Below are 19458 nucleotides of genomic sequence, written 5' to 3'. Positions count from 1 at the left end.
GGTCCCGGCGACTTATCTAACTTGATGCTTTGCAAAACTTCAGGCACAGCCTCTTTCTTAATAGCTACATGCTCAAGCATTTCAGTCTGCTGCAAGTTATCACTACATTCACCAAGTTCCTTTTCCATGGAGAATACTGAATTAAAGTATTCATTTAGTACCTCTGCTATTTCCTCTGGTTTCATACACACTTTCCCACTGTCACACTTGATGGGTCCTATTCTTTCACGTCTTATCCTCTTGCTCTTCTTATACTTGTAGAATACTATGGGGATTTCCTTATTCCTACCCGCCAAGACCTACTCATTGCCACTCATGGCTCTCTTAATTTATTTCTTAAACTCCTTCCTATTTGCCTTATAATATTCCAGATCTGTAACATAACCTCGCTCCCTGAACCTTTTGTAAGCATTTGTTTTCTTCTTGACTAGATTTATTACAGCCTTTGTACAACACGGTACCTGTACCCTATCATAACTTCCCTGTCTCATTGGAATGTGCCTGTACAAAACTCCACACAAATATTCCCTGAAATTTGGCAAATTCCTTCCGTAATTTTCCCTGAGAACATCCTTTTCCAATTTAAGCCTCCTGGCTGAAAGCCTCATAATTCTTCATACTCCAATTAAGCACTTTTCAAACATGTCTATTCTGATTTCTCTTCAATGCTACTGTAAAGGAGCTAGAATTATGATCACTATATCCAAAATGCTCTCCCACTGAGACATCCGACACCTGACCATGTTAATTTCCCAATACCAGATCAAGTACAGCCTCTTCTCTTGAAGGCTTATCTACATATTGTGTCAGGAAGTGTTGCTGAACACACCTAACAAACGCCCCCCCCCTCTAAACCACTTGCTCTAGGGAGATTCCAATTAATATTTGGGAAATTAAAATCTCCCATCACGACAACTCTGTCATTATTATACCTTTCCAGGATATGTTTCCCTATCCGCTCCTGGATATCCCTGTTAATATTGGACGGCCTATAAAAAAAGAACACCCGGTAAAGTCATTGATCATTTCCTGTTCCTAACATGAACCCACAGAGGCTCCACAGACATTTTCATTTTTTAATTTTAAAAATATTTTTATTAACCATAATCTTCTATAGTTATAAAGTGATAGTAGACTTCAACAAGTTGATATATATACAATTAATAAAGGTGAAGAAAAAAAAAGTTTATCAAAAAGAATAATATATTATAATGAAAAAAATCTTATTTTATAAAGAAAAGGAGGAAAAAAAAGAGAACGCCAACTAACTAAAAAAAAAGAAACCCCACTAACTACAAGAGAAGGAAGAAGAAGAAAAAAGAAAAAAATAAATGAAAAAAACAAGCAAAAGGAAACATTAAGAATCAACTCCCTGAGCAATACGTCTTACCATCATCTATATATAAAAAGACAGAAATCATCAACCGCCAATTCACATTTATATAAAATAAAATTGGAAGGAAACCATATAAACTAATCCAAAACTAATGGACAGGAGGAGGAGTATAGGAAACCGATACAGGACTTTGTGATATGGTGCAACTCAAACTACCTGTGTCTCAATATCACCAAGACCAAGGAGATGGTGGTGGACTTTAGGAGATCTAGGCCTCATATGGAGCCTGTGATCATTAATGGAGAATGTGTGGAGCAGGTTAAGACCTACAAGTATCTGGGAGTACAGTTAGACGAGAAGCTAGACTGGACTGCCAACACAGATGCCTTGTGCAGGAAGGCACAGAGTCGACTGTACTTCCTTAGAAGGTTGGCGTCATTCAATGTCTGTAGTGAGATGCTGAAGATGTTCTATAGGTCAGTTGTAGAAAGCGCCCTCTTCTTTGTGGTGGCGTGTTGGGGAGGCAGCATTAAGAAGAGGGACGCCTCACGTCTTAATAAGCTGGTAAGGAAGGCGGGCTCTGTCGTGGGCAAAGTACTGGAGAGTATAACATCGGTAGCTGAGCGAAGGGCGCTGAGTAGGCTACGGTCAATTATGGAAAACCCTGAACATCCTCTACATAGCACCATCCAGAGACAGAGAAGCAGTTTCAGCGACAGTTTGCTATCGATGCAATGCTCCTCAGACAGGATGAAGAGGTCAATACTCCCCAATGCCATTAGGCTTTACAATTCAACCGCCAGGAGTAAGATATGTTAAAGTGCCGTGGTTGATTGTATTTAATGTATCTAAGTAAACTACTTTAGAACTTTTTAAAAGCTATTATTAATGCTTTTTGAGTGAGTGATTTAGATGCATATCATATTTTTACTGAGTAATTTTATGTAATTAGTTTTGCTAAAACAAGTGTATGGAACATTGGAAAAAAATGTTGAATTTCCCCATGGGGATGAATAAAGTATCTATCTATCTATCTATCTATCAAATTAAATGATAATATTTGGCAAAGTAGCCCCATCTTCTGTCAAAATGGAATCGAGGATTAAAAGTTCTACTGCTAATTTCTTTCCACATAACATTACTTGAGAAAACCATTGAATTAATGTAGGGATAGAGGTATCTTCCCATTTCAATAAAATAGCCCTTCTTGCCAGAAATGTAACAATTCCAATTACATGTTGGCCTGATAATGAAATACCCTGAATATGATGCAAAACTATTTCAGATAGAACAGTCAATGTATTAGGTCGTAAAGTAATTTTTAGAGCTTTTGCAATTGTAGAAAATAAAGATTTCTAAAAAGATTTTAATGATTAACATGACGAGAACATATGTAACAAAGTGGCTACTTCAGTTTTATACCTTTCGCAATAACTGCCTATGTTAGGAAATATTTTGGATAGTCTCTCGTTTGTTAAATATTAACAGTGAATAATTTTAAATTGAATTAAACAGTGACTGGCATGTATCGAAGAAGAATTGACCATTGTTAGAACTCGCAACCAATCTTCATTAACAAAGGTTCTCTCTCCCAATCCTGTTTAATCTTTAGTGAGAGTTTATCTTCTTGTATTAAAAATAAATATTAAATTCTACCAATGCAGCCACTTACTAAAGGATTCATATTCAAAATAGTATCCAGCAAATCATATTCTTGCATATATGGAAATAGATAAGTATTTTTGTAAAATATGTCTAACCTGAAGATATTGCAAAAAGTGTGTATGAGAGAGAGAATATCTCTAATTAACTGTTCCAAAGACATCAACCGACCATCACAAAATTAATCTGCAAAAAAAGAACAGATCCCCTCATTTCTCAATAAAAAAATGGGATCGGCTATTGAAGGTTTAAATTTTAAAAAATCAAAATAAAGAGCAAGAAAATTTAAATTATTTAAATTTTTTAAAAAATTACGGAACTGAAACCAAATTCCTGAGGACTGTTTAATAAAAGGTAGAGATATAAATTTGGAATTTTAGAGAGTTGTAAAGGTAATGGAGCACCTAATGATGAGTTTAAATGTTTTATAGCTTCTAATTCCAAATCAATCCAAGCTGGTTTTTGCCTCTTATCGAGCCAATATAGACAAAAACGTAATTGTCGAATATTAACAGCCCAATAATACAATTTTAAATTAGGAAGTGGAAGTCCACCGTCTTTTTTAGATTTTTGTAAATGATATTTACAAGTTGTAGGGGAGAAGAAAGAAAAGGATAATAAATTTGAATGCATTGCTAGGGATGAAAAGAGAGGAGGAGGTGGAGAGTATCTTAAATGTATCTATTTTAATGCTAGGAGCATTGTAAGAAAGGTGGATGAGCTTAAAGTGTGGATTGATACCTGGAATTATGATGTTGTAGCTATTAGTGAAACATGGTTGCAGGAAGGGTGTGATTGGCAACTAAATATTCCTGGATTTAGTTGCTTCAGGTGTGATAGAGTAAGAGGGGTCAGAGGAGGAGGTGTTGCATTGCTTGTCCGAGAAAATCTTATGGCGGTGCTTTGGAAGGATAGATTACAGAGCTCCTCTAGGGAGGCTATTTGGGTGGAATTGAGGAATGGGAAAGGTGTAGTAACACTGATAGGAGTGTATTATAGGCCACCTAATGGGGAGCGTGAGTTGGAAGAGCAAATGTGTAAGGAGATAGCAGATATTTGTAGTAAACACAAGGTGGTGATTTTGGGAGATTTTAATTTTCCACACATAGATTGGGAAGCTCATTCTGTAAAAGGGCTGGATGGTTTAGAGTTTGTGAAATGTGTGCAGGATAGCTTTTTGCAACAATACATAGAAGTACCGACTAGAGATGGGGCAGTGTTGGATCTCCTGTTAGGGAATGCGATAGGTCAGCTGACAGATGTATGTGTTGGGGAGCACTTCGGGTCCAGTGATCACAATAGCATTAGCTTCAATATAATTATGGAGAAGGACAGGACTGGACCTAGAGTTGAGATTTTTGATTGGAGAAAGGCTAACTTTGAGGAGATGCGCAGGGATTTAGAGAGAGTGGAATGGGTCAAGTTGTTTTATGGGAAGGATGTAATAGAGAAATGGAGGTCATTTAAGGGTGAAATTATGAGGGTACAGAATCTTTATGTTCCTGTTCGGTTGAAAGGAAAGGTTAAAGGTTTGAAAGCGCCATGGTTTTCAAGGGATATTAGAAACTTGGTTCGAAAAAAGAGGGATGTCTACAATAGATATAGGCAGCATGGAGTAAAGGAATTGCTCGAGGAATATAAAGAATGTAAAAGGAAACTTAAGAAAGAGATTAGAAAAGCTAAAAGAAGTTACGAGTTTGGTTTGGCAAATAAGGTGGAAGTAAATCCGAAAGGCTTCTACAGTTATATTAAAAGCAAGAGGATAGTGAGGGATAAAATTGGTCCCTTAGAGAATCAGGGTGGTCAGCTATGTGTGGAGCCGAGGGAGATGGGAGAGATTTTGAACGATTTCTTCTCTTCGGTATTCACGAAGGAGAAGGATATTGAATGGTGTAAGGTGTGGGAAACAAGTAAGGAAGTTATGGAACCTATGACAATTAAAGAGGTGGAAGTACTGGCGCTTTTAAGAAATTTAAAAGTGGATAAATCTCCGGGTCCTGACCGGATATTCCCCAGGACCTTGAGGGAAGTTTGTGTAGAGATAGCAGGAGCTCTGACGGAGATCTTTCAGATGTCATTAGAAACAGGGATTGTGCCGGAGGATTGGCGTATTGCTCATGTGGTTCCAGTGTTTAAAAAGGGTTCTAGAAGTAAGCCTGGCAATTATAGACCTGTCAGTTTGACATCAGTGGTGGGTAAATTAATGGAAAGTATTCTTAGAGATAGCATTTATAGTTATCTGGATAGACAGGATCTGATTAGGAGTAGCCAGCATGGATTTGTGCGTGGAAGGTCATGTTTGACAAACCTTATTGAATTTTTTGAAGTAGTTACGAGGAATGTTGACGAGGGTAAGGCAGTGGATGTAGTCTATATGGACTTCAGCAAGGCCTTTGACAAAGTTCCACATGGAAGGTTAGTTAAGAAGGTTCAGTCGTTAGGTATTAATGCTGGAGTAATAAAATGGATTCAACAGTGGCTAGATGGGAGATGCCAGAGAGTAGTGGTGGATAATTGTTTATCGGGATGGAGGCCGGTGACTAGCGGGGTGCCTCAGGGATCTGTTTTGGGCCCAATGTTGTTTGTAATATACATAAATGATCTGGATGATGGGGTGGTAAATTGGATTAGTAAGTATGCTGATGATACTAAGGTAGGAGGTGTTGTGGATAATGAGGTGGGTTTTCAAAGCTTGCAGGGAGATTTATGCCGGTTAGAAGAATGGGCTGAACGTTGGCAGATGGAGTTTAATGCTGAGAAGTGTGAGGTTCTACATTTTGGCAGGAATAATCCAAATAGAACATACAGGGTAAATGGTAGGGCATTGAGGAATGCAGTGGAACAGAGAGATCTAGGAATAACAGTGCATAGTTCCCTGAAGGTGGAGTCTCATGTAGATAGGGTGGTGAAGAAGGCTTTTGGAACGCTGGCCTTTATAAATCAGAGCATTGAGTACAGAAGTTGGGATGTAACGTTAAAATTGTACAAGGCATTGGTAAGGCCAAATTTGGAATATTGTGTACAGTTCTGGTCACCGAATTATAGGAAAGATATCAATAAATTAGAGAGAGTGCAGAGACGATTTACTAGGATGTTACCTGGGTTTCAGCACTTAAGTTACAGAGAAAGGTTGAACAAGTTAGGTCTCTATTCATTGGAGCGTAGAAGGTTGAGGGGGGATTTGATCGAGGTATTTAAAATGTTGAGAGGGATAGATAGAGTTGACGTGAATAGGCTGTTTCCATTGAGAGTAGGGGAGATTCAAACGAGAGGACATGATTTGAGAGTTAGGGGGCAAAAGTTTAAGGGAAACACGAGGGGGTATTTCTTTACTCAGAGAGTGATAGCTGTGTGGAATGAGCTTCCGTAGAAGTAGTAGAGGCCAGTTCAGTTGTGTCATTTAAGGTAAAATTGGATAGGTATATGGATAGGAAAGGAGTGGAGGGTTATGGGCTGAGTGCGGGTAGGTGGGACTAGGTGAGATTAAGAGTTCGGCACGGACTAGGAGGGCCGGAATGACCTGTTTCCGTGCTGTGATTGTTATATGTTATATGTTATATGGTTATATATATTTGTTAATTATTGGTCTTTCTTTGCTCCAAATAAAGGACGAAATAATAGAGTCAATTTGTTCATTTTTTTGTTAAAAAGATAGCTATATTTTGACAAATATATAAGAATCTACATAAAATCATCATTTTCACTGCCTGGATACGACCTATTAAAGAAAGTGTAAGTCGGTTCCATCTAGAAAATAATTGTTTCGTAAAGTCCATTATAGGAACTACATTAGCTTTATAAAGATCTTTATATTTTTAAATAATGTTAACAACTAAATATTTAAAAGAATTAATATTTCTAAATGGAATATCGTTGTATATAAAAACAGGAACTTTTAATGGAAACAAGTCACTTTTATTTAAGTTAAGTTTATATCCTGAAAATTTTCCAGGATCATTTAGTATTTCTAAAAGATTAGGAATAGATTCTTCAGGGTCTGAAATATAAACTAAAATATCATCTGCGTAAAGAGAAATCTTATGTATGGTTACATTTATAGGGATACATGAACATTTTTAGCTCACGAAGTATTATAGCAAAGGTTCCGGTACAAGATTAAATAATAAACGGCTTAATGGACATCCTTGTCTAGTACCTCGTGAAAGTGAAGAAAAGGGGACCTAAAATTATTAGTAATAACATTAGCAATAGGATTCTTATATATCAATTTAATGCACATATTGAAATTATTACCAAAGCCATTTTTTCCTAATACCTTAAACAGATGTGCCCAATCAACTCTATCAAATACCTTTCCTGCGTCAAGAGAAATGACACATGGGGTATCTTAGATAGTGATGAATATATAATGTTCATCAAATCCGAACATCGGAGAAAGAGTAACGGCCTTTAATAAAGCCTGTTGGATCTATAAAGATTATTTTAGTAAAGAAAATTCCAAATGGCTTGCCATTATCTCAGAAAGATCTTTAGCGTCCACATCTAATAACCAATAGGTCTAAATGATGAACATTCAGTAGGATCTTTATCTTTCTTAAGGAATAAGGAAACAGATGATTCATAAAAAAAGGAGGTAAACTACCCTTCTCAAAAGATTCAAGAAATATTTCCAAAAGATATTGAGAAAGTAATTTCTCAATTTTTTTGTAAAATCTTACCGAATAACCATCAAGTCCAGGAGCTTTACCTGATTGCCTTGACAACAAAGCTTTCTGAATTTCATGCTCAGCAACTGGAGCATCAAGCATCTGTTGATCTTCAGCAGTAATTTGAGGAAATTTAATCTTATGTAAAAATAAAACCTTCATGTTGGAGGAATCTGAAGGAAATTGAGATTTTTTAAGCTCAGAATAAAAATCCTGAAACATATTATTACTGTCTTCATGTTTACTTAATATATTTCCATTATCGTTACGAATCATTAACATTTATCTTTTAGTTCTAGCTACCCTTAATTGGGAAGCTAAGAGTCTATTAGTTTTATCCCCAAAAATATACACCTGACTTTTCAATTTAAGCAAACATCCTTAAATAGGACAAGTTAATAAAAAAATATATTGTGTTTGTAATTCCACTTTTCTTTTAAACAAATCAACATTTGGAGAGGTTGTACTGATGTTATCTAATTATTTAATTTGCTTAGAAATGTTATCTAAATCCTTTCTTATTTGCTTCTTCAGCTTAGCTGCATATGAAATAATCTGACCACATAAATAAGTTTTTAATGCATCCCAAATTACTAACTTTGAGAAGTTTCCTGTATTAAAAAGAGAAACATAACTTAATCTGAGTTTCAATATACTCAACAAATTCTGAAGTTTGTAACAAGCGTTCTGGAATACACCAAACTGGTCTTGTAGAACCAACATCTTTCAACTCAAATATTCGGTTTAAGGGAGTGTAATCAGAGATGACAATTGCATCATATTCACATTTCTGAACATTAAACAGAGGTCGACTATAAAATAGTCGATTCTCTAGTATTTATTATGAACATCTGAGAAAAAGGAATATTCTCTGTGAATAGGATGCATATGTCTCCAAATCTCATTTAAGCCATATTCAATTAAAAAGGAATTAATAAGTGATGCAGAACGATTGGGGTGTTGATGTGTGGATGATGACTTATCTATTAAAGAATTTAAACAAGTATTAAAATCAACACCCATTAATAACATATATTAATTTAGATCAGGTAACAGAGCAAAAACAACCTTTATGAATGAGGGATAATCAATATATATTAAGCAAAACAATTTCCTGTTGTAAATTGTTCCTTTAACAATAGAAAATCTGCCATTAATATCATCTATAATATCCTCTTGGTTAAAAGGAATATTGCTGTCAATAAAAATGTAACAACACTAATTCTAGGTTTGAGAATTGGTATGAAACTGAGGATCCTGTCCAAATTTTAAAAAATCGATTTTTATCACATAACCTGATATGAGCCTCCATAGACAATCCCTCCAAGGCGTCCACCTTTTCTACATCTACCAAAGCTCGATCCCATCCTCTCAAACAATCACATTCACTTTGGTTACTCTGCGTCATACTACGTATGACATCAAGCTGTCTTCAAAAGAACATGAGATGTCTGGAAATCCAAAGGTCTGACCCTGTCCCACTAAGACAGTAACTGTCGATATATTAAAATAGTACTCGATTAACTATTCTAAATTCTACCTACGTAGACGTAACTCAAAGGTAAATTGATGTGCTGTTGATAAACCGTGCCCAGTAAATTGAATAACGTAATACCATTCATTATCGTTTTGAGGACTACGTTCCAAACAGTGGAGAAAGTTCATTTTCTGATCGATTGCCTACCGATGAAATTGCCTATTCGTCTAATTCGTGATTTTTTGAAAAAAATAATGTATAGTCCAAAACTGCAATATCACTTTTAAAATATTAAGTAATTAGCAAGTAGCTTCTATTCACTGAATTTTCGGAATGCTCTCAACATATGGTGAGCCACTTTGTTTTATTTCGGCCTGCCCTAAAAAAAAAGTCGCACAAACGTGCGGGTTTGACATAAGTTAAGTTTAGTAATCCCTATTAAAATGTTTAAAACTTAATGTGCACCTTGAGTCGGAATTCCCTTCTAATTTTAGCATCAATGGGTAATTGAATATTGCTTTAAAATGCCGTCAAGATAATTTGCGTATTTGGTTCCAAACGTGAGAATTCCGTCTCTAACCAGCAAAGCCGTGTCTCACTTTTGTAATGATGAAGCAAAAAAGTTTTGAAATACCAAAGCTACTGGAAGTTGCCGGGTCACCCGCTACACTTTTGAAATTTTTACTTCAAAATCCCCCAGTAAAATGAATCGGGCACAATCTATTGTAGCGCTGTACATCTGGAGAAGAAGGATGGTAATGTGAGAATGCTGTTCTTCGGCTACAGTTCAGCATTCAACACCATAGTTCCATCCAGGCTCGACAAGAACCTCAGAGACCTACATCTTGATACTGCGTGGTGCAGCTTCCTGTCAGATCGCCAGCAGCCTGTCAGAGTGGGCTCCCTCACCTCCAACGCTCTGACGTTCAAAACAGGAGCCCCTCAGGGCTGCGTACTGAGTGCCCTCTTTTATTCCCGGTATACCCATGTATGTATCGCAACGGACAGCTCCAATCTGATGATGACTCTACATTGATAAGCCTTATCTCAAACAATTAACGATGTGACCTGCATAAGAAGTCATCTCTCTGATACAGTGGTGTCAAGAAAACACCCTCTCATCTCAAAGGAGCTGGTTGTGGATTAAAGAAGGAATGGAGTCGGGTTAACTCCAATTGACATCAATGGATCGAGGTTTGAGAGGGTAAGTAGCTTCAAGTTCCTCGGCATCCACATCACCTCAGACGGTTGAGAAAGTGTGGTATGGTCCCTCAAATTGAACTTTCTATAGGGGTACAATTGAGAGCAGACAGCCTGCGCATCTCTAGGTGTAAACTTCCCATGATTCACGACACTTACAAGCACATATGAAAAGGGCCCAAAGGATCTTTGGACAACCAAGCCATCACAAGCACAATCTATTCCAGCTACTACCATCTAGGAAGCGGTTCGCATACCAAAGCCAGGACCAACAAACTCTGGGACACTTTCTTATATCAGGCCATCGGACTGATGAACTCACGCTGATTTGAGTGTACTCTATATTACAGTGAATATATTAGTAAATACAAATTATTTTAAATTACTACGATTGCACATCGCACATTTGGGTGGAGACGTAACATAAAGAATGTTTCTCCTCATGTATTCATTCAAATAGACCGATGACGCAAAATGTCATTTAGCGAAGAATCCTCTTTGAAAATTGAACATTTGAGCAAAAGAACCGTCAGTGATAATGCAGACCTTCTCAATAGTTTAACCGGCAGGGGTAGTATTTGACATTAGGATGTGTCAGTGGGAACAGTCAATTGACTGCAGTCGTCAACATCCGATACTCACCCCAGTTTATGTTATCATTCTTTTGTGTTCACCTTAGCCCCGGTAATAATCGGTACATACTAAGGGCGCATTTTTCATGAGTCTGAAGGCGGTGAAGCCTTACATTCTAATCTTGCTAAGAAACAGAAACTACTGAAAATGTGCCAATACAATGCTGGAATATGGGTTTATTCCGTTCCAGTCAGAGCAGCGACGCTCTGTGCGTCTTATTTTTAATACTGTACTGTCAAAAGAAACCATGAAACCGTCAAGATTACATGAACACCTCCGGAAACGATACCCTGAAAAGGTTACTTATTGTATTGCTTATGTCCACAAGATGAAAAAAAAACACTCAAGTCACTTGCTAAGAAAGCCAAAGTGACCTTGATAGTGGTCTCGTTGTTTCTTATAACAGTTCCAGGATGATAGCAAAGTGTGCAAAATGCAGTACAATCGGTGAAAGATTGATATTGACAGCTGTATCAGAAGACCTCACCTGTGTACTCAAAATGGATAACAGTGTTTAAATATATCCCCATGAGTAATCACTCTGTAGTTCGTCGTATCGACCAAATGAGCGAAGACCTTGAGTATGAAGTGCAGAGAACTACAAAGAACATGGTTTTAGATACAACTGAATGAGTCAATTCTGCGAGACAATGAATCATTGCTGAAGGCATTTACAAGGTTTATCAAAAATGAGAAGTTTATGAAGAGATACTCTTTTGTATAAACGTAGAAACAAATATCAAAGGGGAATCAAAATTTGACGAACCCAACATGTATATTGAGGATAAATGTTTTCCGATTAGAAACATGATTTCTCGTGCAACAGATAGAGCACCAGATACGAAGGGTCCCCATGCTGGTTTAGTGTTGTTTTTATGAAAGAAAGAAATTCTAAACACGACACTTGTAATATTCTCTACCAACAAAATTATCGCTTATTCATGAAATAGCATATTTTGCAATTTTGCCCAGATAATGATGAAGAGATTGAACGTTTTCTTCTCTACAATGGTGTGCGTTGTCTGTCAGAAGACTGTTGCATAAAACGCTTCTTTGATCTTTTAGACACTGTAGTTGTATGTTTCCTCAAAGTCCACAAGAGCTGGCGAAGCAAGATTGAAAAACGTGGAGACTTGCAATTGCTCACTGACCTTTATAACAAAATGAACGTTCTAAATATGAAACTGCAGGATGAAAATTTGAATGTAATCCAGTCAAAAAGTTCAGTGTCTACTTTAATCGGAATATAGGACATATTTAAGCAAAACATTGGGAGAAAGATAGATAGATAGATAGATAGATAGATAGATAGATAGATAGATAGATAGATAGATAGATAGATACTTTATTCATCCCCATGGGGAAATTCAACTTTTTTTCCAATGTCCCATACACTTGTTGTAGCAAAACTAATTACATACAATACTTAACTCAGTAAAAAAATATGATATGCATCTAAATCACTATCTCAAAAAGCATTAATAATAGCTTTTAAAAAGTTCTTAAGTCCTGGCGGTAGAATTGTAAAGCCTAATGGCATTGGGGAGTATTGACCTCTTCATCCTGTCTGAGGAGCGTTGCATCGATAGTAACCTGTCGCTGAAACTGCTTCTCTGTCTCTGGATGGTGCTATGTAGAGGATGTTCAGAGTTATCCATAATTGACTGTAGCCTACTCAGCGCCCTTCGCTCAGCTACCGATGTTAAACTCTCCAGTACTTTGCCCACGACAGAGCCCGCCTTCCTTACCAGCTTATTAAGACGTGAGGCGTCCCTCTTCTTAATGCTTCCTCCCCAACACGCCACCACAAAGAAGAGGGCGCTCTCCACAACTGGCCTATAGAACATCTTCAGCATCTCACTACAGACATTGAATGACGCCAACCTTCTTAGGAAGTACAGTCGACTCTGTGCCTTCCTGCACAAGGAATCTGTGTTGGCAGTCCAGTCTAGCTTCTCGTCTAACTGTACTCCCAGATACTTGTAGGTCTTAACCTGCTCCACACATTCTCCATTAATGATCACTGGCTCAATATGAGGCCTAGATCTCCTAAAGTCCACCACCATCTCCTTGGTCTTGGTGATATTGAGACGCAAGTAGTTTGAGTTGCACCATATCACAAAGTCCTGTATCAGTTTCCTATACTCCTCCTCCTGTCCATTCCTGACACACCCCACTATGGCCGTGTCATCAGCGAACTTCTGCACATGGCAGGACTCCGAGTTATATTGGAAGTCTGATGTGTACAGGGTGAACAGGACCGGAGAGAGTACGGTACCCTGCGGCGCTCCTGTGCTGCTGACCACCGTGTCAGACCTACAGTCTCCCAACCGCACATACTGAGGTCTATCTGTCAAGTAGTCCACTATCCAATCCACCATGTTAGAGTCTACTCCCATCTCCGTTAGTTTGTGCCTTAAGATCTTGGGCTGGGTGGTGTTAAAGGCACTAGAGAAGTCAAGGAATGTAATTCTCACAGCACAACTGACCCCCTCTAGGTGAGAGAGTGAGAGATGTTCCCAATTTCCCTGCATGGAAGTCATGGCACTCTCCTTCACAGACGTTGATTTCCAAGACTACTACATACACTGGCAGTCTTAAAGAAGGATTAAACTGAAACCACTCTGTCTCACCTTCCAGAAGAGATGCCTCTCCTAAGCACAAGTATAGCTCTGGGCAAGGTGCCACTAAGGACAAGAACAATATCGAGTGGATCCCGTCTGTTAGAGGAACAGGAGATTTAGTTTCGGATGTCGGAAAATGAGAACTATCGAAAGTTGAAATGATAGAAAGGAACCCTGCGAAAGAAGAGGGCATTCATCCCAATTATGCCCCGTCATGAACTTAAACGACCTCGCTGTTGTGTACGCTCCAATGAAGAAAAATTCCAACGTCAATATCAGAATCACGTTTGATATCACCAGCCTATGATGTGAAATATATTGTCTTGTGACAACAGTACTGTGCAGGATATGAAAATGCAATATGTCACAAAATTAATGAACAGTGCACAAATTCGGAATATGGAAAAAAATATAACCTGCCCAGTCTTCTTCCATATCCATGTCTTTGCCGTTAGAAGTGTACTGTGTCCTTGTATTTGCCCCATTATGGTGCCACACCTCACAGAAGAGCGCGACTATTACCTGGCAGGCAGTTTTGTTTCAGCTGTTTGAAGTGGTTTAAGCTAACATTGCAGGGAAGGGAAATAAGCATAAAAGAACTGTGAACGAGCCAGCTGGTGTACAAGGAGACGATGGGTATTACGAATGTAAGTAAGGCCAAGCCATGACTGGGAAGAAATGCAGACAATGAAAGAAGGCGAATTGTATCACATAGACAATATTCAAAAGGAAGAACAGTGCAGGAATTACGGTGTTCCTTTTAAATGCTCGTTGTATTCTAAGGTGGATGAAATTGTTGGAGTTTAGTCGGTTTGACATTGTGGGCATCCCTGAGTCGTGGCTGATTGAAGGTCATGTTTAGAGCTTAATATAAAAGAAAGTACGTTATACCGAATGGACTGGCAGGAAGGCATGGACGGTGCTATGAGGGGTGGCATTACATCTCTAGAAAAAGGTGACATCCAGTCAGAGAATTTCGAATCTTTCTGGGTGGAGTTAAGTAAAATAAAACAACATTATGGGAATCATATATAGGTATCCAACAGTAACCAAACTATGGGATTGAGATCGTAAAGGGAGCGAGAAAGGGCATTCAATATGAGAAATGTCAAATTTGTGCTGAGGGATTTCAATATACAAGGGATTTGGGAAAATCTCTCAATCTCCTCAGATGAACTTTTTCTTTTTGTGTGTTTCCCCCAGATGTTATTCTGTGGTTTCTTATTGCCATCAGCTCCTGTCCCGGCTCCTGTTCTTCTCCGACCTCTGTATTTCTGAGAACTCCTTTTCTCATCTGTTTCTTATCGTTACCTGTATTGCTGCCACCTGTGCCTCATTGTGTTCCATCTATCATCTGCCTGTCTGTTTATTGTTCAGTGTATTTCTGTCCTGTGTTCCCAGATTGTGCCAATGAATTTTCCTGAGCCTTTCCAGCAATCGTATCAGTCCTCTGTAGGTCTGAATATTTAGTCTAACTTTTTCCCGTTTCTACTTTTTTTTATTTCTCTGGATGTTTTTATCTCTGCCTGACTCTGTTGCGCCCCCTCCCCCCACCGGATTCCCTACTACTCTCTAAATATCACAATGCGCACAGTACTTGGTCTGCAATTGAGGCCCTGCTTCAGCGCCCTGACAAAATCAGTTTAGTGTCGGATCGCAGGAGAGGGAATTTGTTGAATGCCACCGAGATTTTAGAGTATCCGATCCTTAAATCTACAGGAGAAAGACGATCTTAGACTGGATGTTCTGTAATAATCCAGATCATATTAGGGAGTTAATGTTAAGGAACCCTTCGGAGATACAGTGATCAAAACATGATTGAATTCATACTGCCATTGCCGAGGAAAAGCACAGGTCCAACGTATCAGCATTGCAAGAGAATACAGGGAATTACAAAGGCATGAGCGAGGAGACTACCTAGTTTACTGGCGGGGAATACAGCAAAGCAGAGGTGGCTGAAGTTTCTGACAATAGTTCAAAAGGTGCAGGTTAGATATGCCCCACAGAAGTAGAAGTTATTAATTGGCAAAACTGGTCAACCATTTCTGACAAGGGATGTTAAAAACATAAAAGCAGGAAAGGACTTATAATGTAACAAAAACGAGTGGGAATTCGAAAATTGTGAAGCTTTAAAAATGGACATTTTAAAAAGACATCCAAGAAAAATAAAAGAAGGGAAAATGTGAAAAGTGAGTGTAAACTAGGATACGTACTAAAAAAGACATTTTTTCGCGTAATATAAAGAAGAACAGGGAGTTGTAATTTGATATTGGAACACTGGAAAATGATGCTGGTGAGGGTACAATTGTGGACAAACAAATGGCGGCTGAACTAAATCAGTACTTTGCATTAGCCATCACTGTAGAACGCACCGGCTGTGTGCCAGATGTCAGTGAGTATCATAAATCAGGACTGAGTGCCATTGGAATTGCAGCGGAAAACGTGCCAGGCAAAGTGATAGGTCTTAAGCTGGATCAGTCACCAGAACCAGATGGACTATACTCCAGAGTTTTGAGAGAGGTTGATAAAGAGAAAGCAGATGCATTAGTTGTTTTCTTTCAAGAACTACTTAATTCTGATACGGCACTCATTAAGAATGGAGGAAAATAAAAGTAAATAAATTATAGGCCAGATAGCCTCAGTGTTTGGGAAAGATTGCAGTCCATTATTAACGAAGAAGTTTCGTAGTAATCGGAGAGTAATGATCAAAATAAGAACAGTCGTCATGGTTTTTGTCAAGAAAAAAATTTGTCTGCCTAGTCTATTTGAGCTCTTCGAGGAAGCTGCAAAAGCGGTGGACAATGGAAAGGCAGAGAATGTCAATTACTTGGATGTTTCAGAAGGTATTTGATCCGGTGCCATGCATGAGGTTGTTTAACAAGATAAAATCTTATGGCATTCCAGGAAAAATACTGACATGGATAGAGGAAAGGCTGATAGGCAGAAAGCCGTGATTGGGTATCAAAGGGGCCTTTTCTGGTTGCCTACCAGTGACTACTGGCATTCCTCAGGGGTCAGAATTAGGACCGCTACTTTTCACGTTGTTTCCCAATGATTTGGATAATGGAATTGATGTCGTTGTAGCAAAGTTTTAGGATGATACGAAGATTAGTGAAGCAGGAGGTAGTGCTGAGGAAGGAATGCAATTGCAGCAGCACTTGCGACATTTTTCAGTTACTGCGTTCTGCACAGCTGCCCCCTCCGCCCCCCGGGCCACGTAGCTCAGAGGGAGGAGAGAGAAAGGAAGGGGTAGCAGTAGGGTAGCTGGTCCCAGTTCTGTAAGCGCTGCAGTCAGGGTTGAACCGTAGAATAAAACATGTTTCAGTTCCTGGCAATTGGTCTCATTCGTCCGCCCGCCACCATTCAAAGAGCAATGTGGTTTTGCTGACCACTGCTCACCATTGCGTAACTTTACTCCAATAGGCCAATATAACAATGACTTCCCATTTCCACTACGTGCCGTCTCATGTGAAATCGACCGGCGACTTGCCACCTCAATTTAAATATATGACCTTTGCCAGTATGGTTAGCAGTTTTTTTAAAATTTCTTTTTCTGAAGACAGGGTTGACAGGCGCTGAGATAAAAAAAAAATCAATCGCCCTGAACGATGTCTGAGTTCCGCCGCAAGTTCCGATTTTATAGAACCGGACCAAAGCCCCTTTAGCGACTCAATGTTACTGATATCCTCGCCAGTTGTAATAGTCATCTAATAGTAATAGAATTTGACCTGCATCCGCCTCTGTCTGTCCGGCCCAGTACCTTTATTACACCGTTATTCAGAGCTCTCGTGTACAAATTGGCGGTTCTTCGCTTCTGGAGCGCCCACCGGTCTTTAGTTATTGAATTGACTCCCACTTCGCACTGAGAATATTGGTTGGTGTAACACCCCGATATTCCAAGAAGTGAGGATGCTAGCAACTCGCTGGTGTGTTGGCAACGGTCCCATTTAATTTTAAAGCCCGCACTATGGAAACATATTTAAACATGCTTAAGTTCTTGATTAGTAGCAGCACTTGAAGTTAAGGGAAAAAGGCAGGGGAATGTGGTTTACAGGGGTAGTTAATCCGCCATGATGGAATGATGACACAGGTGAAGTTGACTGAATGGCCTTTCTGAAGATCTTTTATATTTTTCTGAATCTTTTCACAGCTTCTCTTTCATCCATAAGCATCCGACTCTGCTTTGGACTTTATGTTCTACTTATGAACATCCATCTGTAAAGCAGCGTTCCCCGGTACAATTGAAGCTCCCGTGTTCAGGTTTTGTCGAATTTGCATGATCGCCTCCCACCCAGTGGTATCATAATCAGTCCTATCTATAAACTTCTATTTCATCACTTCCTTACATGTGAGGACAGCGAGTCTTCCCAGCTTTCTCGTTCACCCTTTAAACCTCATTCCCAAGTTTCTGCCGATACGCGTCTAACGAGTTTTGATCTGTAGTTTTAACACTGCTTTTCTTTCCACAGAGGCTGCCTTAGTTTTATTTCCGATTCCCAGAATCGGGTTTGCGTTTGTGCGTATATAGCTCAGCTCTCAAATCAAGGCATTCAGTCTGTTCTCAAATGCAACCATTTGTTTTGGATGTGAAGTGGCTAATGCTACCTTGTCAGGGTGGCCGAGCGGTCTAAGGCGCCAGACTCAGGGAATGGAAGTCCTTCCTACAAACGCGAGTGTTCTGGTCTCCATCTGGGGGCGTGGGTTCGAATCCCACTCCTGACAAAATTTGTCTTTAAACATTCAACCGAAGTGATGTTATTACTGTGAAGCAAGCGTGGTTTGTTTGTGTTGCTTTTGTTAGATAAATCTTAGAAAGAAAAGAGGATGTGTTTGTCACAGCATCTCGGAGCACAACAGATTATCGTATATTGAATTCTAGCTGCTGGATTTCTTCAGAAACAATTCCCAGGTAAATGATCCTGGACCGAAATGCCGACTGTTGTCTTTTCGCAACAGATGCTGCCCGGCCTGCTGAGTTCCTCCAGACATACTCAGCTAATCAATATATAATAGTATTTAAAGTGAAATCGTTGGTGTCGGATTATTCAACGGATAGGCACGTAAGTGTAAGATATCACCTTTTGATCAAAAGCCCGATAATTGATGGGTAGTAGTAACTGTCCCTGAACGTGGTTGCTCGAGTGAGTCCCAAGGCTTTTGTACCTTCTACTTTCAACCTGATGGCAGCAGCGACAATAGATCAGGGACGGGGAGTTGAGGGCTTCTGGTGATGAATGCTGCTTTCCGTGACAGCGGTTTATGTAGATTAGCTTAATGCCCAGCAGGGATTTACTCGTGATGGACCGGACCAAATCCACAAACTTGTTTTAACATTTTTCTTCAAAGGCATTGCTGTTGCCGTACCAGGTCGCGATGCAGGCAGGCAATATACTCCCCACTATACATTTCTAAAAGTTCACCTAGGTTTTTAATGTCGTGGCCGAATCTCCGCAGTCTCCGAAGTAAGTAGAGGAAATTGTAATACCCAACAATTTAAAGTTACTTACGCTCTCTAAATCAGATCCTTCAATGAGAGCTGGTTCAAGGACCACTATTTTCCCCTCTCCTGAACACCACAATCACTTCCTTGCTCTTGCCGATATTGAGTGACGGGATGTTGTCACATCTTCTTTAAAATTATCCCCTCTTATTTGAAATGTATGCCCGGTGATATAACCCATGTCAACCCTGGGGTGGAGATTACCTCTGCGTGCTCTACCTTTATCAACGACTATACTAATCTAAGAAAAATCTACCGGGTTCCCACTCACGCTCCGCTACTCCAGAGAAAACAACCCAAGTTTGTCTAAAGTCTCGTTATCGCCCAAATCGTCTAATTCAGATAGCATGCTGATAAAG

At 39.2% G+C, this 19458-nt stretch overlaps 1 non-coding gene across 1 annotated transcript; it reads left to right on the top strand.

Annotated features, from left to right (window-relative positions):
* The first annotated feature begins 18207 nt into the window (after positions 1-18207).
* trnal-cag (transfer RNA leucine (anticodon CAG)) lies at positions 18208-18321 on the top strand. The gene is made up of 2 exons: positions 18208-18245; positions 18287-18321. It is a non-coding gene; the product is annotated as a tRNA-Leu (tRNA).
* The last annotated feature ends 1137 nt before the right edge of the window (positions 18322-19458 follow it).

The sequence above is a fragment of the Hemitrygon akajei genome, unplaced genomic scaffold (genome assembly GCF_048418815.1).
Source record: "Hemitrygon akajei unplaced genomic scaffold, sHemAka1.3 Scf000056, whole genome shotgun sequence".
Taxonomy (NCBI): domain Eukaryota; kingdom Metazoa; phylum Chordata; class Chondrichthyes; order Myliobatiformes; family Dasyatidae; genus Hemitrygon; species Hemitrygon akajei.
Note: the sequence above shows the minus strand (reverse complement) of the source record. Positions and strands in the feature narration are given on the sequence as shown.